This window comes from Bubalus bubalis, chromosome 5 (genome assembly GCF_019923935.1).
Source record: "Bubalus bubalis isolate 160015118507 breed Murrah chromosome 5, NDDB_SH_1, whole genome shotgun sequence".
NCBI classification, from domain to species: Eukaryota; Metazoa; Chordata; class Mammalia; order Artiodactyla; family Bovidae; genus Bubalus; species Bubalus bubalis.
Window position 1 is genome coordinate 98,214,634 of NC_059161.1, and position 27,350 is coordinate 98,241,983.

The following is a 27,350-nucleotide window of genomic DNA, read 5'->3' on the forward strand; positions in this document are numbered from 1 at the left end:
CTGGAATGCGTTGCCATTTCCTTCTCCAGGATATCTTCCCGACCCACGGATTGAACCCGGGTCTCCCACATTGTAGGCAGATACTTTACGGTCTGAGCCACCAGGGTTTTTAAAAGATCATGTGGCATAGTCTCTGCCTGCCATTGACTGCAGCCCACTTAAGAGAAGGTGAAATACTTTTATATACACGTCACTCTTCTGTGTAATATGCAGTCCTTGCAGCAGTCAATGAGTGCCAGGGAGGACTGGTCTTATCTCCGTTCACTGTTGGGATATTGCTGCTGTTGTTGTTTAGTCCCTAAATCGTGTCTGAATTTTCTGCAACCCCATGGACTGTAGCCTGCAAGCTCTTCTGTCCATGGGATTTCTCAGGTAAGAGTACTGGAGTGGGTTGCCATTTCCTTTGCCAAAGGATCTTCCCAATCCAGGGATCGAACCTGCGTCTCCTACATTGGCAGACGGATTCTTTACCTCTGGAGCCACCAGCAAAGCTGAGGGCTTTGGCTGAAGTCACACAGGCAGATGATTGAGGTGGGACTTGAACCTGGTTGACTGACCAGACAAAATGCTTAACCACTTTAAGCAACTCGGTTCGTTCATCCACAAATTGAAGACAGTATCATGTACTTGCTAGGTGGTTGTGAGTATTGAAAATCAGACAGCGTCCATGAGTAAAGAGTTTAGCACGATACTGGCACATCGTATAGGTGCTCAAATGCTGACTAGTATTATTTGTCTCTGTAACTGGCGTTTTGTCCCTGTTGAATTACACTATGTGTTTATTACTTTGGAAAAGAGGTTTGCAAGTCCCATCACAGTGGTTTTGTCTCAGTTTGTTGGAACTATTAATAGCCACTCCTGTTCACGTGTGAGTCCTATGTAAAGTTCCTCATGTGATTCCTGTCTGACTCAGGCGCTCAGTGAATGATTCCTTTACTTCCCTCCTGGCTTTGTGCTTTTATGAGCAAATTACATGGGACTTGATACTTCTAAGTCCGGAGGCTAAGGAATAATCCAGTTTGGAATAGAACACAGACCCCCTTCATAATTTCCAGACTGTGAGTTCTTTTCAGTTACTCTGCACTCTTCCCGGCATTCCTTTCACATTTGTGTGTGTGTGTGTGTGTGTGTGTGTGTGTGTGTGTGTGTGTGTGTAGCAGTAGTAGTAAGTGAATTTAGGTTGGTAAGGTCACCGAGCATAGTAGAAGCTAATCTGTACCAGCATCTTATTTTCAGTTTGTAGAGGCCGCCAGGCCCTTCTGTAATAAACGGTGCTGTTTGAATTAAAATGCGACTAAGGGTCTCTTCAGTGTTTCTTGAATTAAGTTTATTATGTGTGCTAATTTGTACCTAGAGGCTTTTGTTGTTATTTGTTGTAGTGACTGCGGCAGTAATGAGCCTGCTCCCAGCACAGCTTGGCACTGCCCCATAGTCAGTCTATTTGCGTTTGGCAGGACTCCATGGTGTCCCCTGAACAAATGAATCAGCCTGTGTGGGGGATGGGGAGCTGAACCATAGGGAGGCTGCTAGCGCTGCTTGTGAGCCCCAGTGATCCTGAGATGGGGGAATCCCAGACAGGTCTTGTTCTGTTCGTACCTGGATTATTCTTAGGCTCTGGAGTAACAAGCCCCTTGTAATTCACTGATAAAAGCACAAAGCCGGCAGGGTAGGAGTAGGGGAGGGATCGGTGCAGGGAAGGAGTGAGGAAGGGAATCATTCCCTGAGCACCTGAGTCAGAGAGGAATCACATCAGGTGCTTTCCATAGGGTTCACGTATAACGAAAGCAGGAGTGGCTATTAATATTTCCAACAATCCAGGATTCTGATCTGGTCTCAGGACTGCTTTATTGTGGTGGGTAACACTTGGTTTATCCGGCAGCTGCATTGATCCAAACATTTGGAGAACTTAAAAAAAAAAATCTTCAAAGCGGTCCCAAAGCCGACACATTAATGCTTACACACACCTGATTCTCTTTACAACCTCGTGAGATAAACATTACAACTCCATGAGATAAACAGAGCAGGTGATACTTCATACATCTTTGAGAGGTCATGGCACTTTGCTGGGATTACACAATAAAAGATAGACTAAGAATTGAACCCAGTTTTTCTGACAAATCACCACTGAAAGTTTCTCTAATTATAAGATTCAACATAGAGACATTCCTGGTGGTCCAGTACTGAACACTCAGTGCTCCCAGTGCAGGGAGCCCTGCCCGTGTTCGATCCCTGGCCAGGGAACTAGAACCTGCATGCCACTATTAAGAGCCCGTGTGCTGCAAGTCAGGATCCTGCAGGCTGAACTAAAGAGCCCACTTGCCACATGGCAGGCAAGAGCCAGCACAGCCAAACAAGACAGAGTTAACACAAAGCAGTATATTATTGCACCGCAGGAGACCCGGGTTTGATCCCTGGGTCAGAAAGATCCCCTGGAGAAGGAAATGGCAGCCCACTCCAGTATTCTTGCCTGGAGAATCCCTATGGACAGAGGAGTCTGGCAGGCTACAGTCCATGGGGTTGCAAAGAGTTGGACACGACTGAGAGACTAAACCACCACAGAATGTCCTATTTTCAGTTCCAGCTTCTGCCACCCTCATTGAGAGTCTTAATACTTCAGATCTAAAAAAGCTGCAGGGATCTCTAGCTGAGATCTGAGTTTAAGAGAAGAAGCCTTGGTTAGCAAGAAGGGCCCAGAAGACAGAGTCAGAAATCCTGGCTTTGACACTTCATAACTTAGTTTACTTAGCTGCTTTATACACCAGTTTCTTCATCTTTAAAATGGGATCAGAAATAGTAACTATTCATAGGATGGTTACAAGGATGAAATATATATAATAAAGTGCATAGTTCAGTGCCTGACACAGAGTAAATGAATTTAGTTATTATTCTTAAGCTGAACACCCCACAGCTTAGAGAAAGCAGAAAATAGTCTCCCTCTTGCCTTTCCCGTATTTTCTTTTCTTGTTTTTTGCACTCTAATCCTAGGTTTATTAAACACAGCCCTTTTATTCTACACAATAAAGTACAAACACAACATTATCTAAAATGCTACAAAGTTGTAAAACTCAGAACAGAAAATTTGTAGTACTGACTCGACGATACGAGCCAAAAAGGCTGCCAAGGTAACCTGTAAGACCACCATGGATACCAGCACAACCAGGGGCTCCGTGACAGTGGGGCAGAGCTGGCTGTCAACTCGCTCACCATTTTCAGAGAGAGAAAGGGAGCCATGGGGTATGTGTGCATGCATGCCACATGCATGAGTACATGTGAAAAGACACATGTAATTTGGGGGCACCCAAAAAAAATGTCCTTTTCATTATAGGGAACTGGAATGCAAAAGTAGGAAGTCAAGAAACACCTGGAATAACAGGCAAATTTGGCCTTGGAATACGGAATGAAGCAGGGCAAAGGCTAATAGAGTTTTGCCAAGAAAATGCACTGGTCATAGCGAACACCCTCTTCCAACAACACAAGAGAAGACTCTACACATGGACATCACCAGATGGTCAACACCAAAATCAGATTGATTATATTCTTTGCAACCAAAGATGAAGAAGCTCTATACAGTCAACAAAAACAAGACTGGGAGCTGACTGTGGCTCAGATCATGAACTCCTTATTGCCAAATTCAGACTTAAATTGAAGAAAGTAGGGAAAACCACTAGACCATTCAGGTATGACCTAAATCAAATCCCTTATGATTATATAGTGGAAGTGAGAAATAGATTTAAGGGCCTAGATCTGATAGACAGAGTGCCTGATGAACTATGGACTGAGGTTCGTGACATTGTACAGAAGACAGGGATCAAGACCATCCCCATGGAAAAGAAATGCAAAAAAGCAAAATGGCTGTCTGAGGAGGCCTTACAAATAGCTGTGAATATAAGAGAAGCGAAAAGCAAAGGAGAAAAGGAAAGATATAAGCATCTGAATGCAGAGTTCCAAAGAATAGCAAGAAGAGATAAGAAAGCCTTCTTCAGCGATCAAAGCAAAGAAATAGAGGAAAACAACAGAATGGGAAAGACTAGAGATCTCTTCAAGAAAATTAGAGATACCAAAGGAACATTTCATGCAAAGATGGGCTCGATAAAGGACAGAAATGGTATGGACCTAACAGAAGCAGAAAATATCAAGAAAAGGTGGCAAGAATACACCGAAGAACTGTACAAAAAGATCTTCACGACCCAGATAATCATGATGGTGTGATCACTCACCTAGAGCCAGACATCCTGGAATGTGAAGTCAAGTGGGCCTTAGAAAGCATCACTATGAACAAAGCTAGTGGAGGTGATGGAATTCCAGTTGAGCTATTTCAAATCCTGAAAGATGATGCTGTGAAAGTGCTGCACTCAATATGCCCGCAAATTTGGAAAACTCAGCAGTGGCCACAGGACTGGAAAAGGTCAGTTTTCATTCCGATCCCAAAGAAAGGCAATGCCAAAGAATGCTCAAACTACCACACGATTGCACTCATCTCACATGCTAGTAAAGTAATGCTAAAAATTCTCTAAGCCAGGCTTCAGCAATACGTGAACCATGAACTTCCAGATGTTCAAGCTGGTTTTAGAAAAGGCAGAGGAACCAGAGATCAAATTGCCAACATCCACTGGATCATGGAAAAGGCAAGAGAGTTCCAGAAAAATATCTATTTCTGCTTTATTGACTATGCCAAAGCCTTTGTATGGATCACAGTAAACTGTGGGAAATTCTGAAAGAGATAGGAATACCAGACCACCTGACCTGCCTCTTGAGAAATATGTATGCAGGTCAGGAAGCAACAGTTAGAACTGGACGTGGAACAACAGACTGGTTCCAAATAGGAAAAGGAGTATGTCAAGGCTGTATATTGTCGCCCTGCTTATTTAACTTACATGCAGAGTACATCATGAGAAACGCTGGGCTGGATGAAACACAAGCTGGAATCAAGATTGCTGGGAGAAATATCAGTAACCTCAGATATGCAGATGACACCACCCTGGCAGAAAGTGAAGAGGAACTAAAAAGCCTCTTGATGAAAGTGAAAGAGGAGAGTGAAAAAGTTGGCTTAAAGCTCAACATTCAGAAAACGAAGATCATGGCATCTGGTCCCATCACTTCATGGCAAATAGATGGGGAAACAGTGGAAACAGTGTCAGACTTTATTTTGGGGGGCTCCAAAATCACTGCAGATGATGACTGCAGCCATGAAATTAAAAGACACTTAACTCCTTGGAAAGAAAGTTATGTCCAACCTAGGTAGCATATTCAAAAGTAGAGACATTACTTTGCCAACAAATGTCCGTCTAGTCAAGGCTATGGTTTTTCCTGTGGTCATGTACGGATGTGAGAGTTGGACTGTGAAGAAGGCTGAGCGCTGAAGAATTGATGCTTTTGAACTGTGGTGTTGGAGAAGACTCTTGAGAGTCCCTTGGACTGCAAGGAGATCCAACCAGTCCATTCTGAAGGAGATCAGCCCTGGGATTTCTTTGGAGAGAATAATGCTAAAGCTGAAACTCCAGTACTTTGGCCACCTCATTCGAAGAGCTGACTCATTGGAAGAGACTCTGATGCTGGGAGGGATTGGGGGCAGGAGGAGAAGGGGACGACAGAGGATGAGATGGCTGGATGGCATCACTGACTCGATGGACGTGAGTCTGAGTGAACTCCTCGAGTTGGTGATGGACAGGGAGGCCTGGCATGCTGCAATTCATGGGGTCGCAAAGAGTCAGACACGACTGAGTGACTGAACTGAACTGAGCTGAACAGTGGGTACGTGACCCTAGAGGTCAGGAGAGGACTCGAGCAGGGCCAGGCTAACGGAAAGGGCAGCTGCGTAAAAGCACTCTCTCTCCTGAGGGACCCTGCAGACCCGCAGGCTAGGGCCTGACCGAGCCACCAGATTGGCCCCAGGTCATCTGGGGGATGGAAAACCCGCTCCCAGGCTGGGGCCAAATCACGACCTGCAGCCCTCTGCTCATCCCTGCTGGCTTTGCCACTAAGCTGAGTCTCAGGCACCAGAAGCTTGGGAGCTGGCCAGCCAGAAAACTGGGGGGTGTCTTAATAGGCAGATCCCCAAACCAACAACCCTTCTGCAGCCGAAAGTCCACCGCCAGGGGAAACGTGTTGGTTGCTGCCCGCACCTTTGAAGCCTACCCAAGCGAGGGATTTCTTTCCTACCGATCCTCCATTGGCTGGAAAACTGACAAAAGTGAGTTGGGTGAGACGTGAGTCACAGGGGCAGAGCTTCAGCAGCCCTGCTTGTCGGGGCGGAGTTGGAGCTGGAGCAGCTCGTGTTGTGGCAGCGAGGTGGGGGGTAGGATCACCACACACAGGGACCTATGTGCCCGAGGGGACCATGACCTTCTCCTGCACCATCAGGGTGACTTGCGCCACCTGGGAGGCGGTGGCGACATTCTCCTGGCAGGGCTGAATCACCTGGTGGGTGGCCGAGGCCAGGGGCCCAGCCCAGTGGTGACAGGGATCCTCCCAGCCACACATTTGTCCTCCATCTGTGTGCTTTAGTGCCTTCTGGGCTTCATCTGGATTCTCAAACCACGCACAGGCATAGCGAAAGGATGAGGGTGCATCCTTTCCAGAGGCATGTCAATCATGTTTATTTTCCCAAAGCTGGAGAGGATAGTCCCGACATGATCCTTGGGCACATTCCTGGTCAGCCTCCCAGTGTGCTCCTTGGTGGATATAAGGGAACGGCTCCCTTTTCCTGTCCTGTCCTTCTCTCTTGGGTGGTTTTGATTTGGAACGGGAATGCCTCCTGTTGTCCTGTCTACACCAGGAAGGAGTGCGACTCGGGGTGCCACAGAGCTGCTGGGGCTGGGGGGTGTGCTGGAACTTCCTGGGCGGCTCAGTACCGAGGAGGAGCTGGAGGAGAGCTGGTGCCGCCGCTACCACTGGCAGCGCTGTGGCTCTTGAGAGTTTTATCCCCACCACCATCCTTCTCGCTTGACTCTCTGGAAGCCCCTTTTTCTTTAGAGCGATTCTTGGACTTCTCATCAGAGCAGCCTTTGCATTTGGTAGGAGGAGGAGGCCTAGTGCTCAACTTGTTATCATTTTCTTTGACTCTTAGAGAGCTCATCTTTTTCACTCCTGAGAAATCCATCCTCCCTTCTGAGGTGTTCTAAGCAGCATCGGCATCCACACTTGCCTGAACTCACTTCTGACTTGGTTCTGAGAAACGATCCCTCATCAACTGCAGTTTACCCCAGAGTGCAGCATCTTCCCGCCGCCTCAACCCCCTCCCTCTCCCCTCAGCCGCAGAGGCTGGCCTTTCTGTATTTTCTTACTAAAGAACTATAGGGAGATGATCTATCCTTTCCACTTTCCTCCTTCTCCATTTCTTCCTCCTCTTCCTTTTCTTCCTCCTCCATGGGACAGCCTGGCTCAGAGCTTACATTAAACACCGGGGGCATTCATTTGATTGTGGCATTCAGTGGGTTCAGGGCATCTTATTAATGCATAACCTTCTGCCTTGTAGACATGGAAAAAGAATTGTTTCCAAGCCTGGAGTTGGGAGGGAAGTCAGTATTCTTAGTCATTTGCAGCACAGCACAAAGCTGATTTCTGTGATTGAGCTATGGTAGGAACCTCTCTCAGGACCCACCATTCTCTGTCTGGTTACCCACCTCCCTGGGTCCCATGCTCACTGACTCATTAGCAGTCGCTCTGCATTTCCTGGGAGCTTCCCAGGTGGTGCTAGATGGTAAAGAACCCGCCTGCCAATGCAGGAGACATAAGCGATGTGGGTTTGATCCCTGGGTCAGAAAGATCCATTGGACGAAGGTATGGCAACCCACTCCAGTATTCTTGCCTGGAGAATCCTCATGGACAGAGGAGCCTGGCGGGCTACAATCCATGGGGTTGCAAAGAGTTGGACACGACTGAAGTGACTTAGCATGCACCCCATTACCTGAGCCTCCCCGCCCCTCAACTCTCATGTGACTTGAAGAGAATAAAAACCTGTGTTGGTTAAAACTGTCTCAGTAGAGCAACAGTGACATTCATTTGGTCTCAGCAACCCAGTCCTCAGGAGATCTTGTATCAGAACCTTAATCTGGCTCTCCACAAACATGGGATCTCTGGAGAAGCTAAGAACCTTTTCTCAAGATGTAGAGGGGAACATCCCCAGTCCTCGTTCTACTTGAGAAGAGACTAAAGTCAACAGGGATCAAGGTGGCAGAGACAGGTAGATGTCAGGTTATAGTGGGTTTCAGCCAGTGGCAGTACCACACCCTTTGGGATGTAGAAATGTGTGTGTGTGTGAGGGGCATGGGACAGGCCTGCATAACAAAGACTTGTCCCTCCCCAAATTCCAACAGAGTGCCACCTCTCCTCTGAGAATCAGTTGGGGCAAAATTCCTATTATTAATATTTCTGCAAGTAGAAAAGCCAAAATGGAGAGTTATGATCTGTAGTTGGGAACCAGGCCCAGGCTCCAGAACGTGTGGTTTAAGAATAGCTTTACAGAACAGATTTAAATTAGCTCACAGGGAAAGGGAGAGTATTAATAGAAACCCAGATATTAATAGTGACAAGTCTTAAGTTGGCCGAGAAGGCCCGTGGCCTAGGACGTGTAGCATTCCACCACCACTTGTCTCGAGCCTTGTGCCATGTGTTACAGCTGCAGCTTCGTGTATGGAAAAGGGTGAAGTCTGTACATCCAGGACTACAGGTGCACGTGAGAGTTGGTGGTGTTCACTAAGCATCCTTAGTAACCGGGTTGGAAAGTTAACATTTCAAAGTTAGGAGTTTATATATGGGTGCCGTACCTAACTTTTCTTAAGAGTGTGTGATTTCACTGGCCACTTTTGCCTCCTACATAGACATCAGGAGATCCTTTTTGACCTACTATGGTCTCTTGCACTGAATTATGGCCAAATACAGGGATAATAAGCACATGTTCCAAACAATTAGAAGATAAGGTTTATATTTGTACATAGCATTTAAAAACATACACCTTGCCGTATTTTTTTCTCTCCATAACCATGTAAAGTAGGTGGCTTTCGTTCTGTTTTACAGGTGGGAAAATTAAGGCTCGCAGAGGCTAGGTGACTCATTGGGGTCACATGACTAGTAAGTGATGCCAGGAATTTGAACCTACATCTTCAGATTCTAAATCCTGTTTAGTTTCCACTGTACCATGCATCTTTTCTCTCTCTACCTTCAAGAAGCTTACAAAATACTTCTGCATCTGAAGTAATAATGTTCGTGATGAAACTTGGAGCTATTATAAATAAAGACTGCTTACTTATAATCCTTTTAGAGAAATTTTCTGGTCTAATTTCACGCTGGGTTGATATTTTAGAAAGTGTGTAGGTTTTTATTTGGTTGGGATTTATTTGTTAAGATTAATGACTCATGTTATATCCAGGTTTATGGAAAGCTCATTTCAGTTTAGGATACAGTAAAAGTTGAAGGTTCTAACAAAAATAAAGTGCCAAATTTCTGTAGAGGTCACGCATAGTGAATAGGTATAAGGTTTTTAATATAGAAATACGCAGTCTAGATATTAAACTGCTGGACTTGCTTCTGTATTTTTAACTGTTACAGTGGAACATTATTTTCTCAGAAAAGGGTTAAGGTCAGAAATGGTTGGTTTCAATCACAGAGCTTTATTTAGAAAGGAACCAGGGTTGAGCCCGGGACATGCTTGAGGAACCTGCAAACTTTTGTCCTGAAGTCATGGAAGAGATTGAGACTCTGGGAGAGTCTAGGGCCCCAGAGGACCCTCTATCACAGAGTCAGGTTGCCTCAAGATGGAAAATTATCTGAGAGCTGAATTTTCGATTCTGATATTTATTCAGCTGCATCGTTCACACAGATGCAGGAAGAGAGGATACCTAGAAATAAATGGAATAAGTGGTTTCTACCTCTTAAGATGAAAAGATCCTGGTTCTTCTATTTTCTGAAGTGGTCAGTACACACTTCCACACCTAGAGACAGCTCTGAATCAGCTAAGTGACCAACAGTAGCTTGTAAAGTAATAAAGCTTCAGGGCACCAGAGCCCCACTGTGTCACTGCCCCTTCCCTGTGAAATGCTCTGTACAACACTCAGGATTCATTCAACTCCATCTCTCCCATCTGATAGCAGTCTCACATCTTAAAGTAAAGATAAGTTGTTGTAGACAACTTCTAGGAAATTTTTGCAAATTAAGAGATAGGATGTATATATTTATCAGGTCCCCATGTATATCAAGGGCTTCCCTGGTGGCTCAGATGGTAAAGAATCTGCCCGCAATGCGAGAGACCTGGGTTCGATCCCTGGGTTGGGTTCGATGGAACCTGGGTTTGATCTCTTCTGGAGGAGGGAATGGCTACCCACGTATTCTGGCCCAGAGCATCCTCATGGACAAAGGAGCCTGACAGGCTGCAGTTCACAGGGTCTCAGAGAGTCAGACTCAACTGAGTGACTTTTACTTTCACATATATGAAGTATAATTTAAAGATTTTAAATTTTGTGTCATTTATACTTCAGGCAACTTGATAAAGAAAGGATATTTCTTCTCAACAAACACTGCTCGAACAGCTATATATTCATGTAGAAAGACATGGACCATGACCCTTACCTCACTCTGACCCAAAATGGATCATAGACCTAAACATAAAAACGAAAATTATAAAACTTCTACAAGAAAACAAGGCAGAAAATCTTTCTGACCTTGAGATAGGACTTTCTTAGGTAAGAAATATAAGACACAAAAAAGCCTCAGCTACTTAAAAAATGATAAATTGGACAAAATTAAGGACATTCACTCTTTAAACAACACTATTTAAAAATAAAAAATAAAAATCAAGTCATAAACTGGGAGAAAATATTCTCAATACATATATCTGACAAAGGACCATAACCAAAATATATATAAAGAACTCTTAAAACTCAATAATAAAAAGTGAATTTAAAAATGGGCCAAAGATTTGAACAGACATCACAAAAGAAGATAAACAACCAATAAGTGAGATTGCTCAGCCGTGTCCGACTCTTTGTGACTCCATGGACTGTAGCCTACCAGTCCAAGGGATTTTCCAGGCAAGAATACTGGAGTGGGTTGCCATTTCCTTCTCCAAAACAACCAACAAGCACATGGAAAATGCTCAGCATCATTAGTCATCAGGGAAATGCAAATTAAAACCACAACAAGATACCACTACTTACCCACTAGGTTGGCTCTGATGGCTAAGTGTTGTGGAAAACTAGAATGCTCACAAATTGCTAGTGTGAACTGAAAAATGGACAACCACTTTGTAAGACAGTTTGGCATTTTCTTATAAAATTAAGTGTATACTTACCATGTGACCCAGCCATTCCACTTATAGGTATTTACCTAAGAGAATTGACATTTTCACAAAAAGGCTTACACGTGATTATTCCTGGCTGCTTTATTCACGGTGGCCCCAACCTGGAATGTAACTGTCCATTAACAGGTGAATGGATAAACAAATATGGTAACTCCTTAAGATGTGATACTATCAGCAGTTAAAATCAGCAATTACTGATTCACGCAACAGTCTAGATGAGTCATAAAACTTTATGTTGTGCATAAGAAGACAGGCACAAAAGAATATTTACTGTATGGTCCCATTACTGTGATGATCTAGAGAAGACAGATCCTTGGGATGATGGAAGTGTTCTGTCTTGTGATGGTAGTTATGTGGTGTTTACATTCATCACAACCCATTGGCCTGAGCTCTTAAAATCGGTGAATTTTATTGCATATAAATTATATACCTCTGTAATATCGATTTAAAACAAGGGGGGGGAACAAAAAGAAATGTTAGCTCCAGAGGTCATTCTTCTAATGGTGTATACTGACTTATAAATTAAACGAAAGCCTTTCCAATAAATCACATGGAAGCCATAGAGGAGTCTCTGTGTGGGAATGTATTTTCAGATATACATAGTTCCGGCAGCTGGATTGATATAAATGAGGGCTCCCAGGGGGCAGACAAGGCATTTACTTGAACACCTGGGTTAATCTTTGAAATTGGGTTCAGTCTCTCCTTTCATCCTTTGAATTACTTCCCTGCTTTTATACTGAGTGCTGCGATTAGGAAACAGAAGCCAGGCTCTGTAAGGGCCCCACGCCTGGTTCATCTTGTACCTTAAGAGTAGCTTTTCCATATTTGCTTATAACCAGCCAGTTCCAGAAAGCACAGGATCTTATGCTCTTATTCTCGTATATCCACAGTCCGAGTACCTCAGGGAGAGTCACTCTGGTACAAGTAGGAAGCCCTACTTGACGTTTCCAACCCTTTCTCTTTTCCTGGGGTCTTAAAAAGTCAGAGACTAGAGGTAAGTTGAGATCCAGAAAGTCAACACTTGTGCTTTATTAATGGGGAAACCATGACTCAGAGCATAGAAGTGTTCTCTCCATGCCCAGCCAACTGACCAGAGACAGAGTTAAAAGTATAACCCAGAGCTGCATGATCCGCTTCTTTCTGCAGAGCAGCTCACTAAATTATGACATTTAACCAACTGTCGTGAGCAGTGTAGTGCAGTGCTTCTCACACTGGGCTCCTTGGGCAGTGTTGAATAGAGTCGTGTGGAGTTTGTGTCCCTGGACCGCACTCTAGACCTACCGAGTCTGAATCTCTGTTGAGACTAGGACCTGGGAACATCTACCTATGAACAGGTGTCTCAGTGATCCTGACACATGGAGTTTTAAATACCACTGTTGCTTAAGAAAGCGTGAAACCAGGTCTTCAGGGAAGCAGAAACCTGTGAAGCTGTCTTCTCTCTCTTACTTGGAGTAGGGGAGATGCATGAGAGAAGCCTTTGTCCTAGAGGAAAGGAGACATTTTAATTATATTTGTGGGCCTTATTTGTCTACCCTTTCCCCGTCTTTGCCCTCGTTTTCCCTGGCAACTTTCGCTTAATTCAAAACATTGAATACAACTCAGGTCAGAACATTGAAGGACATGAAAGGGAAACCCTTCGATGAAATGACCTTTGTTCCTCCAAAATGCAAAGGGTTGGCAATGATTCATTTGCTGTTTTCTCAATGGGAGAGGTAATTTCACTAATGGATTCCCTGAGTCCTCTGCAAAAAGACTGACCTGGTCTTTGGGGAATCAATCTCGTAGAATTCAGTCAATGTAATCACTGATACAAGGCTCTTTGGTTTCCCAGATTGTGACCCTCTCCCTCTCACACATGTCAAATTCATTTTACTCCTTTGTATAGGATGCAGTAGAAATAGAATGTGTAGAATGCACTGTGAGAGGGCAGAGAATCATGGCTGTGGCTCCCTTCTCCCCCGTAAGTCATAACAGAAAACCTGCTTGCTCAAGCTGGAAGTCTTAGAGACTTCCTTTGTTCTTCCTTCTCCCATATCCCCCATATTCAGTCCATCACCAGAGTCAGCCATTTCAGCCTCTGAAATATATCCTGAAAGTATATATCCTTTGCCACTGTCCTGATCCGGACGCCAGTTTTCTGTCTGAGCTCCCTACTCATGCTCTTTCCACCCTGCCATTCACTTGCTACAAGCCAGAATGATCTTTAAGAAATGTAAAATACGAAAAAAATGAAAATCCACCCAGTGGTCTCATGTCTGTTTATTTAAAAATACAGAAGTATACGGATTAGGGTGTGAAAATTCCCTTAGTCTCTTAAATACCCATTCTCCTCCCCAAGAACCCATTGGTAACAGTTTGGAATGCTTTTCTGAGCATTTGTAAGACACTGTGAGTGTGCAGGTGTATGCTATATATGTAAACCGTATGTACACACATGTATATGTGGTGGTGTGCACATATATGAATCCCTAAACATACAGGGTTTTTGATATAAGTCAGATCTTACCACATTGTTCTTGATTCTTCAATTCTAATGTTTACTTAATTAAGTTTACTTAATATACCCGTATTGAGGGATCTTGCTGTATTGTTTTTAAGTCGTATTTTTTTTCTTAATCTATATATTTATTTATTTGACTGCACTGGGTCTTGGCTGGGGTCTTAGTTGTGGCACATGGATCTTTACTTGCAGCATGTGAACGCCTAGCCACAGCACGTGGGATCTAGTTCCCTGACCAGGGATCAAACCCAGGCCCCCTGCATTGGGAGCACAGAGTCTTGGCCAGACCACCAGGAAAGGTGCCAGTCTTGTTCTATTTAAGATAATAGCTGCACTTCATAAAGTGACCTCCAGAGCTTCATCATGCTCTGCCCCTGCGCCTTCCTCCTGATGGTCTCCACTGCCATCTCTCTGCTCCGTGGCCTGCAGTCAGGTCCTCCCATGAGCCAGCTTTCCTTTCTCCTCGGGGCTTTTGCACATGTTGTTCCCTCTGCCTGGGCTGCTCCGTTAGGTACATGACAGTGATTCCAGCACGATGAACTGGGTCCTTGAAAACACACACATTCTCTGGCACCATGCATTACTTATGCAGTGAATAAATGTTTTGCATGTTTGTATTTTTAAAAAATATGTAGATACTGTGGTTAGTAAAATAATTGAGTTAAAGAATTCCTAGTGGCTTTTGTTTATTAATAAATACTAAAATGTATATTGGGTTTTCTCTGTGGCTTAGTGGTAAAGAATCCACCTGCCAATGCAGGAGACGCAAGAGACATGGGTTCAGTCACTGGGTCTGGAAGATCCCCTGGAGTAGGAAATGGCAACCCACTTCAATCTTCCCTGGAAAATTCTATGGACAGAGGAGCCTAGCAAGCTATAAGTCCATAGAGTTGCAAAGAGTTGGACGTGACTGAGTATGCACACAAAATGTATATTATTATTCTATGGGGGAATTCTCAATTTTTTTAAGGTTCTTTTTTTTTTTTTGATATGGACCGTTTTTAAAATCTTTTTTGAATTTGTTACAGTATTTCTTCTATGTTTTGGTTTTTTGGCTGGGAGGCATGTGGGGTCTTAGTTCCCCAACCAGGGATCAAACCTGCACCCCCTGCACTGGAAGGCGGAGTCCCAACCACTGGACTGCTGGGGAGACCCCTCAAAATTTTAATTTTGTATCAAATTTTACATCGAAAATGATTGGCCTGCAGGAAATATGTAAAACCCAGTATGTGAAACCCTAATTAAAGCAGTCACAAATCACTCTTCTAGCCTTCCTTTCAGTGGTCACCTTTCCATGCTATTTTTTATCCTTCATCCTTCAGCTTCAAAGACATAACTTTAATGCCTTTTCCTCTTAATGCCATTTTTATTCACTTTTTTGTTTGAAGATTTTACTATTTAAAATGCCTCCTCAAGACTGGGAGTGGCTTACACACACACATACTCACTATGTATACACTATGTATACACACTATATGTATGCACAGTACTATGAATAAAATAGATAACTAATGAGAACCTACCATATAGCATAGAGAACTCTACTCAGTGCTTGGTGGTGACCTAAATGGGAAGGAAATCCAAGGAAAAGGGAATATATATATATGTGTGTGTGTGACTGATTCACTTAGCTTTACAGCAGAAGCTAACAAAACATTGTGAAGCAACTATACTCAAATGTTAAAAAAGAAATGTGAGCTACTTAGCAAAAAAAAAAAAAAATTGATTAATTAAACCAAAATAAAATGCCTCCCAAACAGAGTGCTGAACTATTTTCCAGAGTCCTAAGCACAAGAAGATCATCATGTGCCTTATGGAGAAAACACATATTAGATACTCATCAGACTTGAGCTGCAGCCCTGTTAGCCATGAGTTCAATACTAATGAATGAGCGGTATATGTTAAATAAGGTGTCTTTATACAGAAACAAACATAAAACAAGATTATGTATGGACTATGTAAAGATAATGTGGCCAGAGGCTTGCAGGAACCTAACTGTTGAATTTCCTCGAGGAGAAATGATTCAGTATTTGCTAATTCAGTGTTTGTGGTGACTTTATAGACCATAACTATGGTGAATAATGAAAGTTAACTGTACTTGTATTATTCTCTTTTCCTGGAAAGTTCCTCCTCCAGTATTTTTTCTTACTGGAGAGAGTTAGCAAAACTCCTCTCATCCTTTGAAACCCAATCCAGGGTCACCTGTGCCCGGCAACATTCCGTGACCCCTCCATACAGAGAGCGCTCTGTTCATGCCTCTGTCGAAGCCCTGACCTCAGCCACTGAGTGCCCTGTGCACTGTACCTGCCTGTCCTTTCCATAGGTCATGACACCTTAAAGGAGCTAGCTGGCGCTAGTAAGTACTAACGTTTATCAACATTTCATGAATGTTGATTGAATGACTGGAAGGAAAAGGGGAGTAAATACTAGTGGAAAAGAAATTGAAAGCGAAGGAAGTAGAAAATAGATTGAATAATGAATTTGACAAGAGCATGTGGAAAGGACCCCTGAGTTGTCATTTTGATAACAAACTGGTTCTGGGTCCCAGAATAGTTCACATACTTAAAACCTGTGTTGATTAGCTAGGGCCCTAAATTGCCTGAAGTGGAAAAAGAGTTTGTGGAGACACCTAAGCCAAGAAGGGAAACCTGGCTTCCGAATCATCTTGATTTAGGACTCACATTTAACGCAGGTCCATTTCACTCTGCTCTCTGTGTCTTGGTTGTTCTTAGACTCCAAAGGGTAGTCACTGCAACTTCGGGCTCCTGTCATCCCACGCTTCTCACTCTGAATAACACAAACAAAAGCTCTGGAGCTGAATCTTAATATCATATCTTAATGGCTCCTCTGTCCACAGGATTCTCCAGGCAAGAATACTGGAGTAGGTTGCCATTTCCTTCTCTAGGTTAGAATCTTAGAGCATACCATAGAACTGAGAGGTTTTGTTTTCACCAAAAGAGGGGGTAAATAGACATTCTTTCCTTTTTTTTTTTTTTCCCCCTTTGGTGTATCTTTCATTGGAGAGTTATATAGTGCATAACATCTATCAAGCACTGTGCTAAATTTTGGAGATAAAAAGCCCCTGACCTCGGAATAGACCCATCTTATGGTAAGGTAAAGTTCATTCTGTGCCAAAGAAGCAAAGAAAGTTCATTAGAGTCAGAAACATTATTACTCAGATGAATGGTGCTGCTGCTGCTGCTAAGTCGCTTCACTCGTGTCCGACTCTGTGCAACCCCATAGACGGCAGCCCACCAGGCTCCTCCGTCCGAGTCGGGAGCATATAACTGTGATCCTCAGGCATTTGGATTTGAGGACTGGAAATAACTTTGGACTAAAAGCTGAGAGCTAGATTCTTTCTAATCCCTCTATAGCCATCACCTACTGACTGTGAACTTGACCTTTCATAAACTCTGGCCAGTGTTTCCCAAAATGTAGTCAGCACTTCATCTGCATTAGCTTCTCCTTCTCTTTCTGGACCTAAGTCCTGACCCACTGAACCAGAAGATTGGGGCTGTTATCTCTGCAAATTGTTTAAATTCGATGAAGTTCTTTTTCCTCACCTGTAAAAAAGGATTTGCCTTGTAGCACAGGCTTGAGGATTAAATGTGATAATGGATGGAAAGCACATGGAATGTAGCAGGAGCTCAGCAAGTGCCTTTTTTCCCATCCCGAGTATAAAGTCACCATGGTCCAAAGTAGCTGAAGGATACCTAGAGGAAGGATAGCATGAAGCTTCTTTCTCAGGAAATGTTCCTCTAGAAATGTGTGACTGTTATGCAACCCACTGGACTCTTACTGTTTGCTCTTAACTGTTATGGAGCATAAGTGTCATCTGCTGTGTGTTGGGATATAGTTGTGTATCATGTACTCACAGGTCAGATCAAATTATTCTCTCTCTGTGACATTTGAGCTGGAACTCAAATCATATCACCACTTGGGAGTTTCACCAGGGGAGAGGTAAGTGTGAGTGATGACTGTGTGCGTGTGTTATAGGTGGGTTGTTTTTTTTTGTTTTTTTTTTTTTTTTTAATGTGTTTAAAGCAAAGAGCTTTTTGAAAATGTATTATTTTTTTAATGTTCCTGACTAGTAAGTTCATTTTATTGACATCAGCCAGTACCCTCAGTTAGATTCTAATTAATTAACTATAATTCTCACTTAACAGGGTTCTCCTGGTTTGTTGGCAGTTTTTGGCTTTACCCTCATCAGAAAGAGGGAAGTTGAAAGGACACGCCCATTTCCAGGAGTTACACAAAACCCTCTTCCAAGAAATGCCTTGACCCTTCTACAACTTTAGCCACAAGGCATGTGAGATTTGGTATCTGGAAAGATGGTTTGAGGCTCTGAGAAGTCCTTAGTCATCAAAGTTCTGTTATCTTGGGTAGAATACCTAAGGCAAAGCAGACAATTCTAGAGTTTCAGAAATATTTTCAACTGTCAAGGCTGAAACTAAGGGAGTTCTAGTTAATACTTGGTTTGAGGGAAGAACATATCCCTCTGTTCCAAGAATCTGAATAATCTGAATAAATGAGGTGTTACCATGTCAGATTTTCTTGGTTAAAAATGTATAAGGCTCTCCAGGTGGGAAGAGACCTTAGTCCCTTTCTGTTTACTGATCTACTGCTTGAATCTCCCTCCCTCCCTCTAGTCTGGCTCAGGGGATAGCGAGTGAATCTTGCCCACCAGCTCTTTTTCTCAATTGTTTTATTGGAACATAGCCACTCTTGTTTGCTTGCAAATTGTCTATGACTTCTTCCATGCCCCTATAGATCTGAGTAGTTGTAAGAGAATGTCTGATCTGTGAGGCTTAAAATACTTACTCTCTGCTCTTTACAGAGAAAGTTTGCTAGCTCTGCTCTAGGCTAAATCCTCTTTAGTATCTCTGATGCTGAGTAGTTCTTCAGTTTCCAAAGGACCTGCTTTGGACCACTCTTTTAGAAAGTTCTTATTTACAGTGTAAAAAACATCTACTTTTCTGTGGCATGCCCCTGCTGACCCTAGTTGAGCTTTAGTATGTGGGATCACCCAGAACACATCAAATTGTTCTGCTGTGCATCAGCTCCTTGTAGCTCAGAAGACAACAGTCATGATTCTGGTCAGAACCTTGCTAAATCCTGGTACCATTGTATTTCAAGACCCTTTACACCACCGAAACTGATCATAGTGCTCCCATGCAATCTGGCCAGTGTGAAGCTAAATTGGGATCCCTCTAACTATTCAAGGTGCCAAGTTCAATAGGAAGAAGTAATGGCTGCATTCTACATGGTTGGAGGGAGACCTTGGGATCTAATCTGAAGAACAGAGACAGCTTCATGTGGGATATGAATTCTCCACTTAAAGCCAGAATGATGCAACTTCTGGGCCATGTGTACCCACGGTGCACGTCTGTGGTCTGGGTGGTTGTGAAACAGTTTTGTTTGTTTTTACTGAATTTGGGCACAAAAGGAAAACAGTCACTTCTATTTCAACAGAGATGGTGGTGGTGTTCTCTAAATCACTGATGCAAATGGAAGGTTCTTTCTTGAGGGTGGACCCTGGTGCCATGTACTTCTTTAAGCCCTGTCATTGAGTAAAGTGACTTGCGTTGTCTTCTGTGTTCTTGTCCCCCTACCATCGTCTCTCACTATTGCAGGCTATTGCAACAACTTCTTAGTTTTCCTGCCTCTTGTTTTTCCTTTCTTCTGTTGGTCTTCCTCATTCTGTCAGTTAAGGGTACAGCAGTAGTAATCATTTCTCTGCTGATCTGTTCACTTCAGTGACCCCCCCCCTTATCAATAAAGGAAAGATTAAAAATTCATAGGATGCGCCAATTAAAAACTAAATTTTAAAAAATCTGTAGGATGGTGTTGACTTTTCCAGGACAACCAAACTCTTCCTTTCCTCCTTATTTTCCACATTCAGAGAAGACTATTCCATGTTCTCTGAACCTGTCTTATATTTTCCCATACCCAGGCCTTGGTCATACTATGTGCTCTATAAGAACTGACCTTTTCTCCTTCCTTCCCAAAACCATATATCAAACCCTACCTTCTTCAGTTCATATTCATTCATGTTCATTTCTCTCTCTCTCCCTTTCCTGCCCATTCCTAAAGGTTTGGTTCTCTGCTTCAGTGGTCCAATATCGTATTGTATTTCCTTTTATGTTGCTTATAAAAATCTGCTTTTTGTTTTAGGGATATGTGATCATGTCTTACCTCCCTGCATTGTTGTAAACATTGAAAGTTACTTGAAAGGAATGTTTGGGTCTTGCCTCCTTTCTTTATCCCTCAAAGCATTTAGGAGAATTTGTGCTTGTTTTAGTGAATGTAACTATTGACTTGTCAGGAACAGTTAAGTAGCAAGAAGAGTTGAATTGGAAGTAGATGATTTTGAATCCAACAGACTGGAAGAATCCTGATACTTCTAACTAAAATTCAGAGGAGTTGCTGTTGTGTGGTATGGGGCCAGACAAAGGACAAAATAACGCCTTTTACTGGTGAAAAAATAAGTAGGAAACCTGGGAATCATTCATAGTGTTAAGTCTTTTGCCAGTTACATGATCTCAGAATGTCCTTGGGCTGCTTTCAATTCAATAACTATGTTCTTCGCGTGTATCATGCAGTTTGGTCCTAGCTGCCTTCACACTTAATAACCATATTTAATTCTCAAGTCAATATTATTAGTTTTGTTATTTCCCCTTTTATATATTTGGTTATTAAGGCTTAGGAGATGTTAAGTTTGTCCAACATTGTAGAGCAAGAGTCTTTTACCCTAATTTGAGTCTTTTATCCAAATTTGAGTCTTTTACCCTAATCTGAGTCTTTATCCCTAATTGCAAGCTTTGCTTTGCTTATCACAGTCTGAATCATCTATCTTATTCTCTACTTACCTCAGTGTCTCATTCTCATTGCTCTCCTTATTTCTCTGCACTTGGTGCCCCTTGGTTGAGTTTTTGTTGATCTGAATTAATAGTGTTTCTTCTACCTGACAGGGTTATGCCAGGAATTAGCCATAAAGTGAAATAAGTCAAATTGGCTAAGTTGAAAGAAGCCAATCACAAAAGGACAAATATTATGTCATTCCAAATGTATGAGTAGTTAGATTCAAAGATATAGAACGTCTAATAGTGGTTTTCAGGGATTGGGTGTGGGGAGGAATGGGAAGTTAATGTTTCGTGGATAGAGAATTTCAGTTGTGAAGATGAAAAAGTTCTGGAGATGGATAATATCAATGACACTATAACAGTGTATATATACTTAATGCCACAGAACTATACATTTAAATGGTAAAATTTATGTTATGTTTTACCACACTGAAAATCTTTTTCAAATTTTAGCTTTAAAAAAAAAAAGAACTAAGCCATAGGACTTAGCCATTGTTATGCAAGTGATAGGGAGTCATTAGATTTTTGGATAGGGGAGTGGAAATGATGCGATTGGAGTTTTTCTCTGATTGGAAGATTAAACTGGAGTCATTTATAAGCATTAAATTAGAATAACTGGTTAGGAAGCTATGAAAATAGTTCAGACTATAGATAGCAAGCACTTGAAATAAGGAATGCAGAAAGGCAGGCATGATCTGGGCTATTATGAATGATGTTGCAGTGAACATACTTTTGTATGTCTGAATGAATATATGTACACAGTTATTTGAGGTAGGCATCTGGGAGTAGATCCAAGGCCCTGGGGTGTGTGTTTCGCTAGAGTAAACACTGCCATAGTTTTCCAAAGTGGTTATACCAACTCACATTCCTGCTAACAGGGCGTGAGAGTTTCTCCACAGTCTTCACCATACTTCTACTATCAGTCTTTTTCATTATAAACATTCTGGTGCATTTTTTGATTGGGTCGTTTATTTTTCTGGAATTGAGCTGCAGGAGTTGCTTGTATATTTTTGAGATTAGTTCTTTGTCAGTTGCTTCATTTGCTATTATTTTCTCCCATTCTGAAGGCTGTCTTTTCACCTTGCTTATAGTTTCCTTTGTTGTGCAGAAGCTTTTAAGTTTAATTAGGTCCCATTTGTTTATTTTTGCTTTTATTTCCAGTATTCTGGGAGGTGGGTCATAGAGGATCCTGCTGTGATTTGTGTTGGAGAGTGTTTTGCCTATGTTCTCCTCTAAGAGTTTTATAGTTTCTGGTCTTACGTTTAGATCTTTAATCCATTTGGGAGGGATTGGGGGCAGGAGGAGAAGGAGACGACAGAGGATGAGATGGCTGGATGGCATCACTGACTTGATGGACATGAGCCTCAGTGAACTCCGGGAGTTGGTGATAGACAGGGAGGCCTGGTGTGCTGCGATTCATGGGGTCGCAAAGAGTCGGACACAACTGAGCTACTGATCTGATCTGATTTGATGGTGTTAGAAAATGTTCTAGTTTCATTCTTTTACAAGTGGTTGACCAGTTTTCCCAGCACCACTTGTTAAAGAGATTGTCTTTTCTCCATTGTATATTCTTGCCTCCTTTGTCAAAGATAAGGTGTCCATAGGTGCGTGGATTTATCTCTGGGCTTTCTATTTGTTCCATTGATCTATATTTCTGTCTTTGTGCCAGTACCATACTGTCTTGATGACTATGGCTTTGTAGTAGGGCCTGAAGTCAGGCAGGTTGATTCCTCCAGTTCCATTCTTCTTTCTCAATATTGCTTTGGCTATTCGAGGTTTTTTGTGTTTCCATACAAATGTGAAATTATTTGTTCTAGTTCTGTGAAAAATACTGTTGGTAGCTTGATAGGGATTGCATTGAATCTATAGATTGCTTTGGGTAGTATACTCATTTTCACTATATTGATTCTTCTGATCCATGAACATGGTATATTTCTCCATCTATTAGTGTCCTCTTTGATTTCTTTCACCAGTGTTTTATAGTTTTCTATATATAGGTCTTTAGTTTCTTTAGGTAGATATATTCCTAAGTATTTTATTCTTTTTGTTGCAATGGTCAATGGAATTGTTTCCTTAATTTCTCTTTCTATTTTCTCATTATTAGTGTATAAGAATGCAAGGGGTTTCTGTGTGTTAATTTTATATCCTACAACTTTACTATATTCATTGATTAGCTCTAGTAATTTTCTGGCAGAGTCTTTAGGGTTTTCTATGTAGAGGATCCTGTCATCTGCAAACAGTGAGAGTTTTACTTCTTCTTTTCCAGTTTGGATTCATTTTATTTCTTTTTCTGCTCTGATTGCTGTGGCCAAAAGGTCCAAAACTATGTTGAATAATAGTGGTGAAAGTGGGCACCCTTGTCTTGTTCCTGACTTTAGGGGAAATGCTTTCAATTTTTCACCATTGAGGATAATGTTTGCTGTGGGTTTGTCATATATAGTTTTTAATATGTTGAGGTATGTTCCTTCTATTCCTACTTTCTGGAGATTTTTTTTATCATAAATGGATGTTGAATTTTGTCAAAGGCTTTCTATGCATCTATTGAGATAATCATATGGCTTTTATTTTTCAATTTGTTAATGTGGTGGATGGGCCAAAGAACTAAACAGACATTTCTCCAAAGAAGACATACAGATAGAAACACATGAAAAGATGCTCAACATCACTCATTATCAGAGAAATGCAAATCAAAACCACAATGAGGTACCATTTCATGCCAGTCAGAATGGCTGCTATCCAAAAGTCTACAAGCTGGAGAGGATGTGGAGAAAAGGGAACCCTCTTACACTGTTGGTGAGAATGCAAACTAGTACAGCCACTATGGAGAACAGTGTGGAGATTCCTTAAAAAAACTGGAAACAAAACTGCCTTATGACCCAGCAATCCCACTGCTGGGCATACACACTGAGGAAACCAGAATTGAAAGAGATACGTGTACCCCAGTGTTCATCACAGCACTGTTTATAATAGCCAGGACATGGAAGCAACCTAGATGTCCATCAGCAGATGAATGGATAAGAAAGCTGTGGTACGTATACATAATGGAGTATTACTCAGCCATTTAAAAAAATACATTTGCATCAGTTCTAATGAGGTGGATGAAACTGGAGCCTATTATACAGAGTGAAGTAAGCCAGAAAGAAAAACACCAATACAGTATACTAACACATATATATGGAATTTAGAAAGATGGTAACGATAACCTTGTATGCAACAGAGACCTAGATGTATAGAACAGTCTTTTGGACTCTGTGGGAGAGGGAGAGGGTGGGATGATTTGGGGGAATGGCATTGAAGCATGTATAATATCATATAAGAAACGAATCACCAGTCCAGGTTTGATACAGGATGCTTGGGGCTGGTGCACTGGGATGACCCGGAGGGATGGTACAGGGAGAGAGGTAGGAGGGGGGTTCAGGATGGGGAACACATGTACGCCTGTGGTGGATTCATGTTGATGTGTGGCAGAACCAATACAATATTGTAAAGTAATTAGCCTCCAATTAAAATAAATAAATTTTTCTAAAAATTTAAAAATAAACATTCTGGTGATTTCGTTAGTGTTATTGATTTACAGTTTCCAATGAGTAAAGAAGTTGAGATCCTTTTATGTCTATTGCTACTTGAATATCTTCTTTTGTATAGTGTCTGTTCAAACTTGTATAGTGTCTGCTCATTTTTCTGTTGAGTGGTCTTATTCCTTATGTATTCATACATACACTTTTTTAGATGTGTTCTGAATATGAGACATATGTATTACAAATATATCCTCCCACTCTCTTGGCAGTACCTTTTGATGATCAGAAATTAATGTTGTATAATTGCTCGCTTTTTCTCTTGTCTTAGTACATTTTGAGTATTCAAGAAATCATTACCTACCCCAAAGTCATGAACATATTTTCCTTTGTTTTCTTCTAAATACTTTATTATTTCATCTTTCACATTTGGGTTTTCAGTGATCTGAGATTAATTTTCATGTATGGCATGACGTAAGGATAAAGAATCTTTTCCCACCGTTATCAAATTGACCTAGTTCCACTTATTGAAAAAACAGGTTTGGATTTGTTTTGTTTTTTTCCACAGCACTGCAGTATCATCTTTTTCTTAAATCTAGAGGTGATGTATGTATGGGTCTCCTTCTAGATTCTTCTCTTCCTTTAGCCTATTAATCCATCTTTTAGGCTCTGCTTTTAGTCTTCTAAATAGACAGGGCTTTCCTCCTAGTGGATACCTTTCAGTTCAGTTCAGTTCAATCGCTCAGTCGTGTCCAACTCTTTGTGACCCCATGAATTGCAGCACGCCAGGCCTCCCTGTCCATCACCAACTCCCGGAGTTCACTCAGACTCACATCCATCGAGTCAGTGATGCCATCCAGCCATCTCATCCTCTGTCATCCCCTTCTCCTCCTGCCCCCAATCCCTCCCAGCATCAGAGTCTTTTCCAGTGAGTCAACTCTTCGCATGAGGTGGCCAAAGTACTGGAGTTTCAGGTTATACCCAAATGGCCCTACTACTACTAAGTCGCTTCAGTCGTGTCCGACTCTATGCGACCCCATAGACGGGAGCCCACCAGGCTCCCCCGTCCCTGGGATTCTCCAGGCAAGAACACTGGAGTGGGTTGCCATTTCCTTCTCCAATGCATGAAAGTGAAAAGTGAAAGGAAGTCTCTCAGTCGTGTCCGACTCTTCACAACCCCATGGACTGCAGCCTACCAGGCTCCTCCGTCCATGGGATTCTCCAGGCAAGAGTACTGGAGTGGAGTGCCATTGCCTTCTCCCAAATGGCCCTAGCAATGAAAATTAAAATGTGCTTGTGCTCATGACACATGCTCAGTCATGTCCAACTCTTTGCGACTCCATGACCTGTGCCTGCCAGGCTCCTCTGTCCATGGAATTTTCCAGGCAAGAATACTGGAATGGGTTGCCATTTCCTCCTCCAGGGGATCTTCCCAACATAGGGATCAATCCCGCATCTCTTGCTACTCCTGCATTGGTAGGCAGATTCTTTGCCACTGAGCCACCTGGGAAGCCCAAAGTAAAATGTGTGATTTATTGCAGGATAACAAATTACCTTAAAGCTTACTGGCTTAAAGGAGAAATAAATATTTATTATTTAATGTGAATTCTGTGAATTGGCAATTTAGGAGCAGTTCAGTTTGGTGGACTTGGCTCAGGGTCTCTCATGAAATTGCAGGCAAAAAGTACCTGTAGTTGCCGTGATCTTAACTAGGACTGACAGATATGATTCTAAGAACAGCTCTGTTTCATAGCTGGCAGGAGACCTTAGTTCCTCACCATGTGCATTCCTCCTTTGTACTGCTTGAGTGTCCTTACAACATGGCAGCTGATCCAAAGGAGAGCAAGACAGAAGCTACAGTGTCTTTCATGCCTTACCCTTGGAAGTCACACACTTTCATTTAAGCAGTATCCTATTATTCATCTGCATTCAGTAGGAAAGAGGACTACATAAGGCTGCACTTGGAAATGAGATTCATTCGGGGCTGTCTTGGAACCTGGCTACTACACAGAAAAATGGGAGAAGCTGGCTGGTACCTTATTTAATATGTTTCCCCAAGGCAGAGAATCATGTATGCCATTGCAGCAAGGATTTTCTAGATCTGGCAGATAGTTCAGTAAGTTTAGAAATGCTGATAACTGTTAGTTCACTCCATTTTGTGTTCTCCTGCTCAGGACCCTGAATGCTATAAGTCATATTTTCATGTGATTCCTGAAGAGCCCTCTCTGTCCTTGAGTGGGAAAGGTTGAGGACAACTAGGTCTGGTTATAATCATTCACCAAGTATGAACAACCTTTCTCTCCACGATCTTTACTTCTCTTCTATGAACATTCAAATTCTCTTGTGGATGTTTTTTAAATTAAAGTCTCAATTATGAGGTAATTTTAGATTCACGCATAGTTGTAAAAATAATAGCCCAAGTAACCTGTACCACTTTCTACCCACTGGTAACATTTTCCAAAACTGTGCTACAGTATGACAACAAAGATGTTGGTATTGTTACAGTCAAGATCCAGAACATTTCCATCACCAGAAGAATCTTTCATACTGCCCTCTTATAGCCACGTGTTAACTTGCTTCAGTCGTGTCCAACTCTTTGCAGCCCTGTAGACTATAGCCCACCAGGCTCCTCTGTCCATGGGATTCTCCAGGCAAGAATACTGGAGTGGGTTGCCATTTCCTCCTCCAGGGGATCTTCCCAACCCAGGGATTAAACCCACGGCTTCTGCGCTTCCTGCATTGCAGGCAGATTCTTTACCTCTGAACCACCAAGGATACCACAGCCAATTCTTTTTTCCTTAAAAAAAATATTGGAGTATAATTGCTTTACAATATTTTGCTAGTTTCTGCTGTACAACAAAGCGAATCAGCTATATGTATACATAGATCCCCTCCCTCTGGAACCTTGCTCTTACCCACCCCCACCCCACCCACCTAAGTCATCACAGAGCGCTGAGCTGAGCTCCCTGTGCTGTACAGCGGTTCCCACCAGCTATTTATACGTGATGGTAGCCTCACCCACTTCTATCCCATTCCAACCCTCTCCTTAACCACTGACAGTCACTATTCTGCTGTGCTGTGCTTAGTCGCTCAGTCATGTCCAACTCTTTGCGACCCCATGGACTGTAGCCTGCCAGGCCCCTGTGTCCATGGGGACTCCAGGCAAGAATACTAGAGTG

General features: G+C 42.4%; 1 protein-coding gene and 1 pseudogene across 2 annotated transcripts in view; one reads left to right on the forward strand and one right to left on the reverse strand.

The window, feature by feature from the left end:
* The window catches only part of GAB2 (GRB2 associated binding protein 2), a 183,200-nt gene that overhangs the window by 86,552 nt on the left and 69,298 nt on the right, over nucleotides 1-27,350 (forward strand). The window lies entirely within an intron of this gene.
* LOC102412251 lies at nucleotides 6,197-7,099 on the reverse strand (annotated as a pseudogene).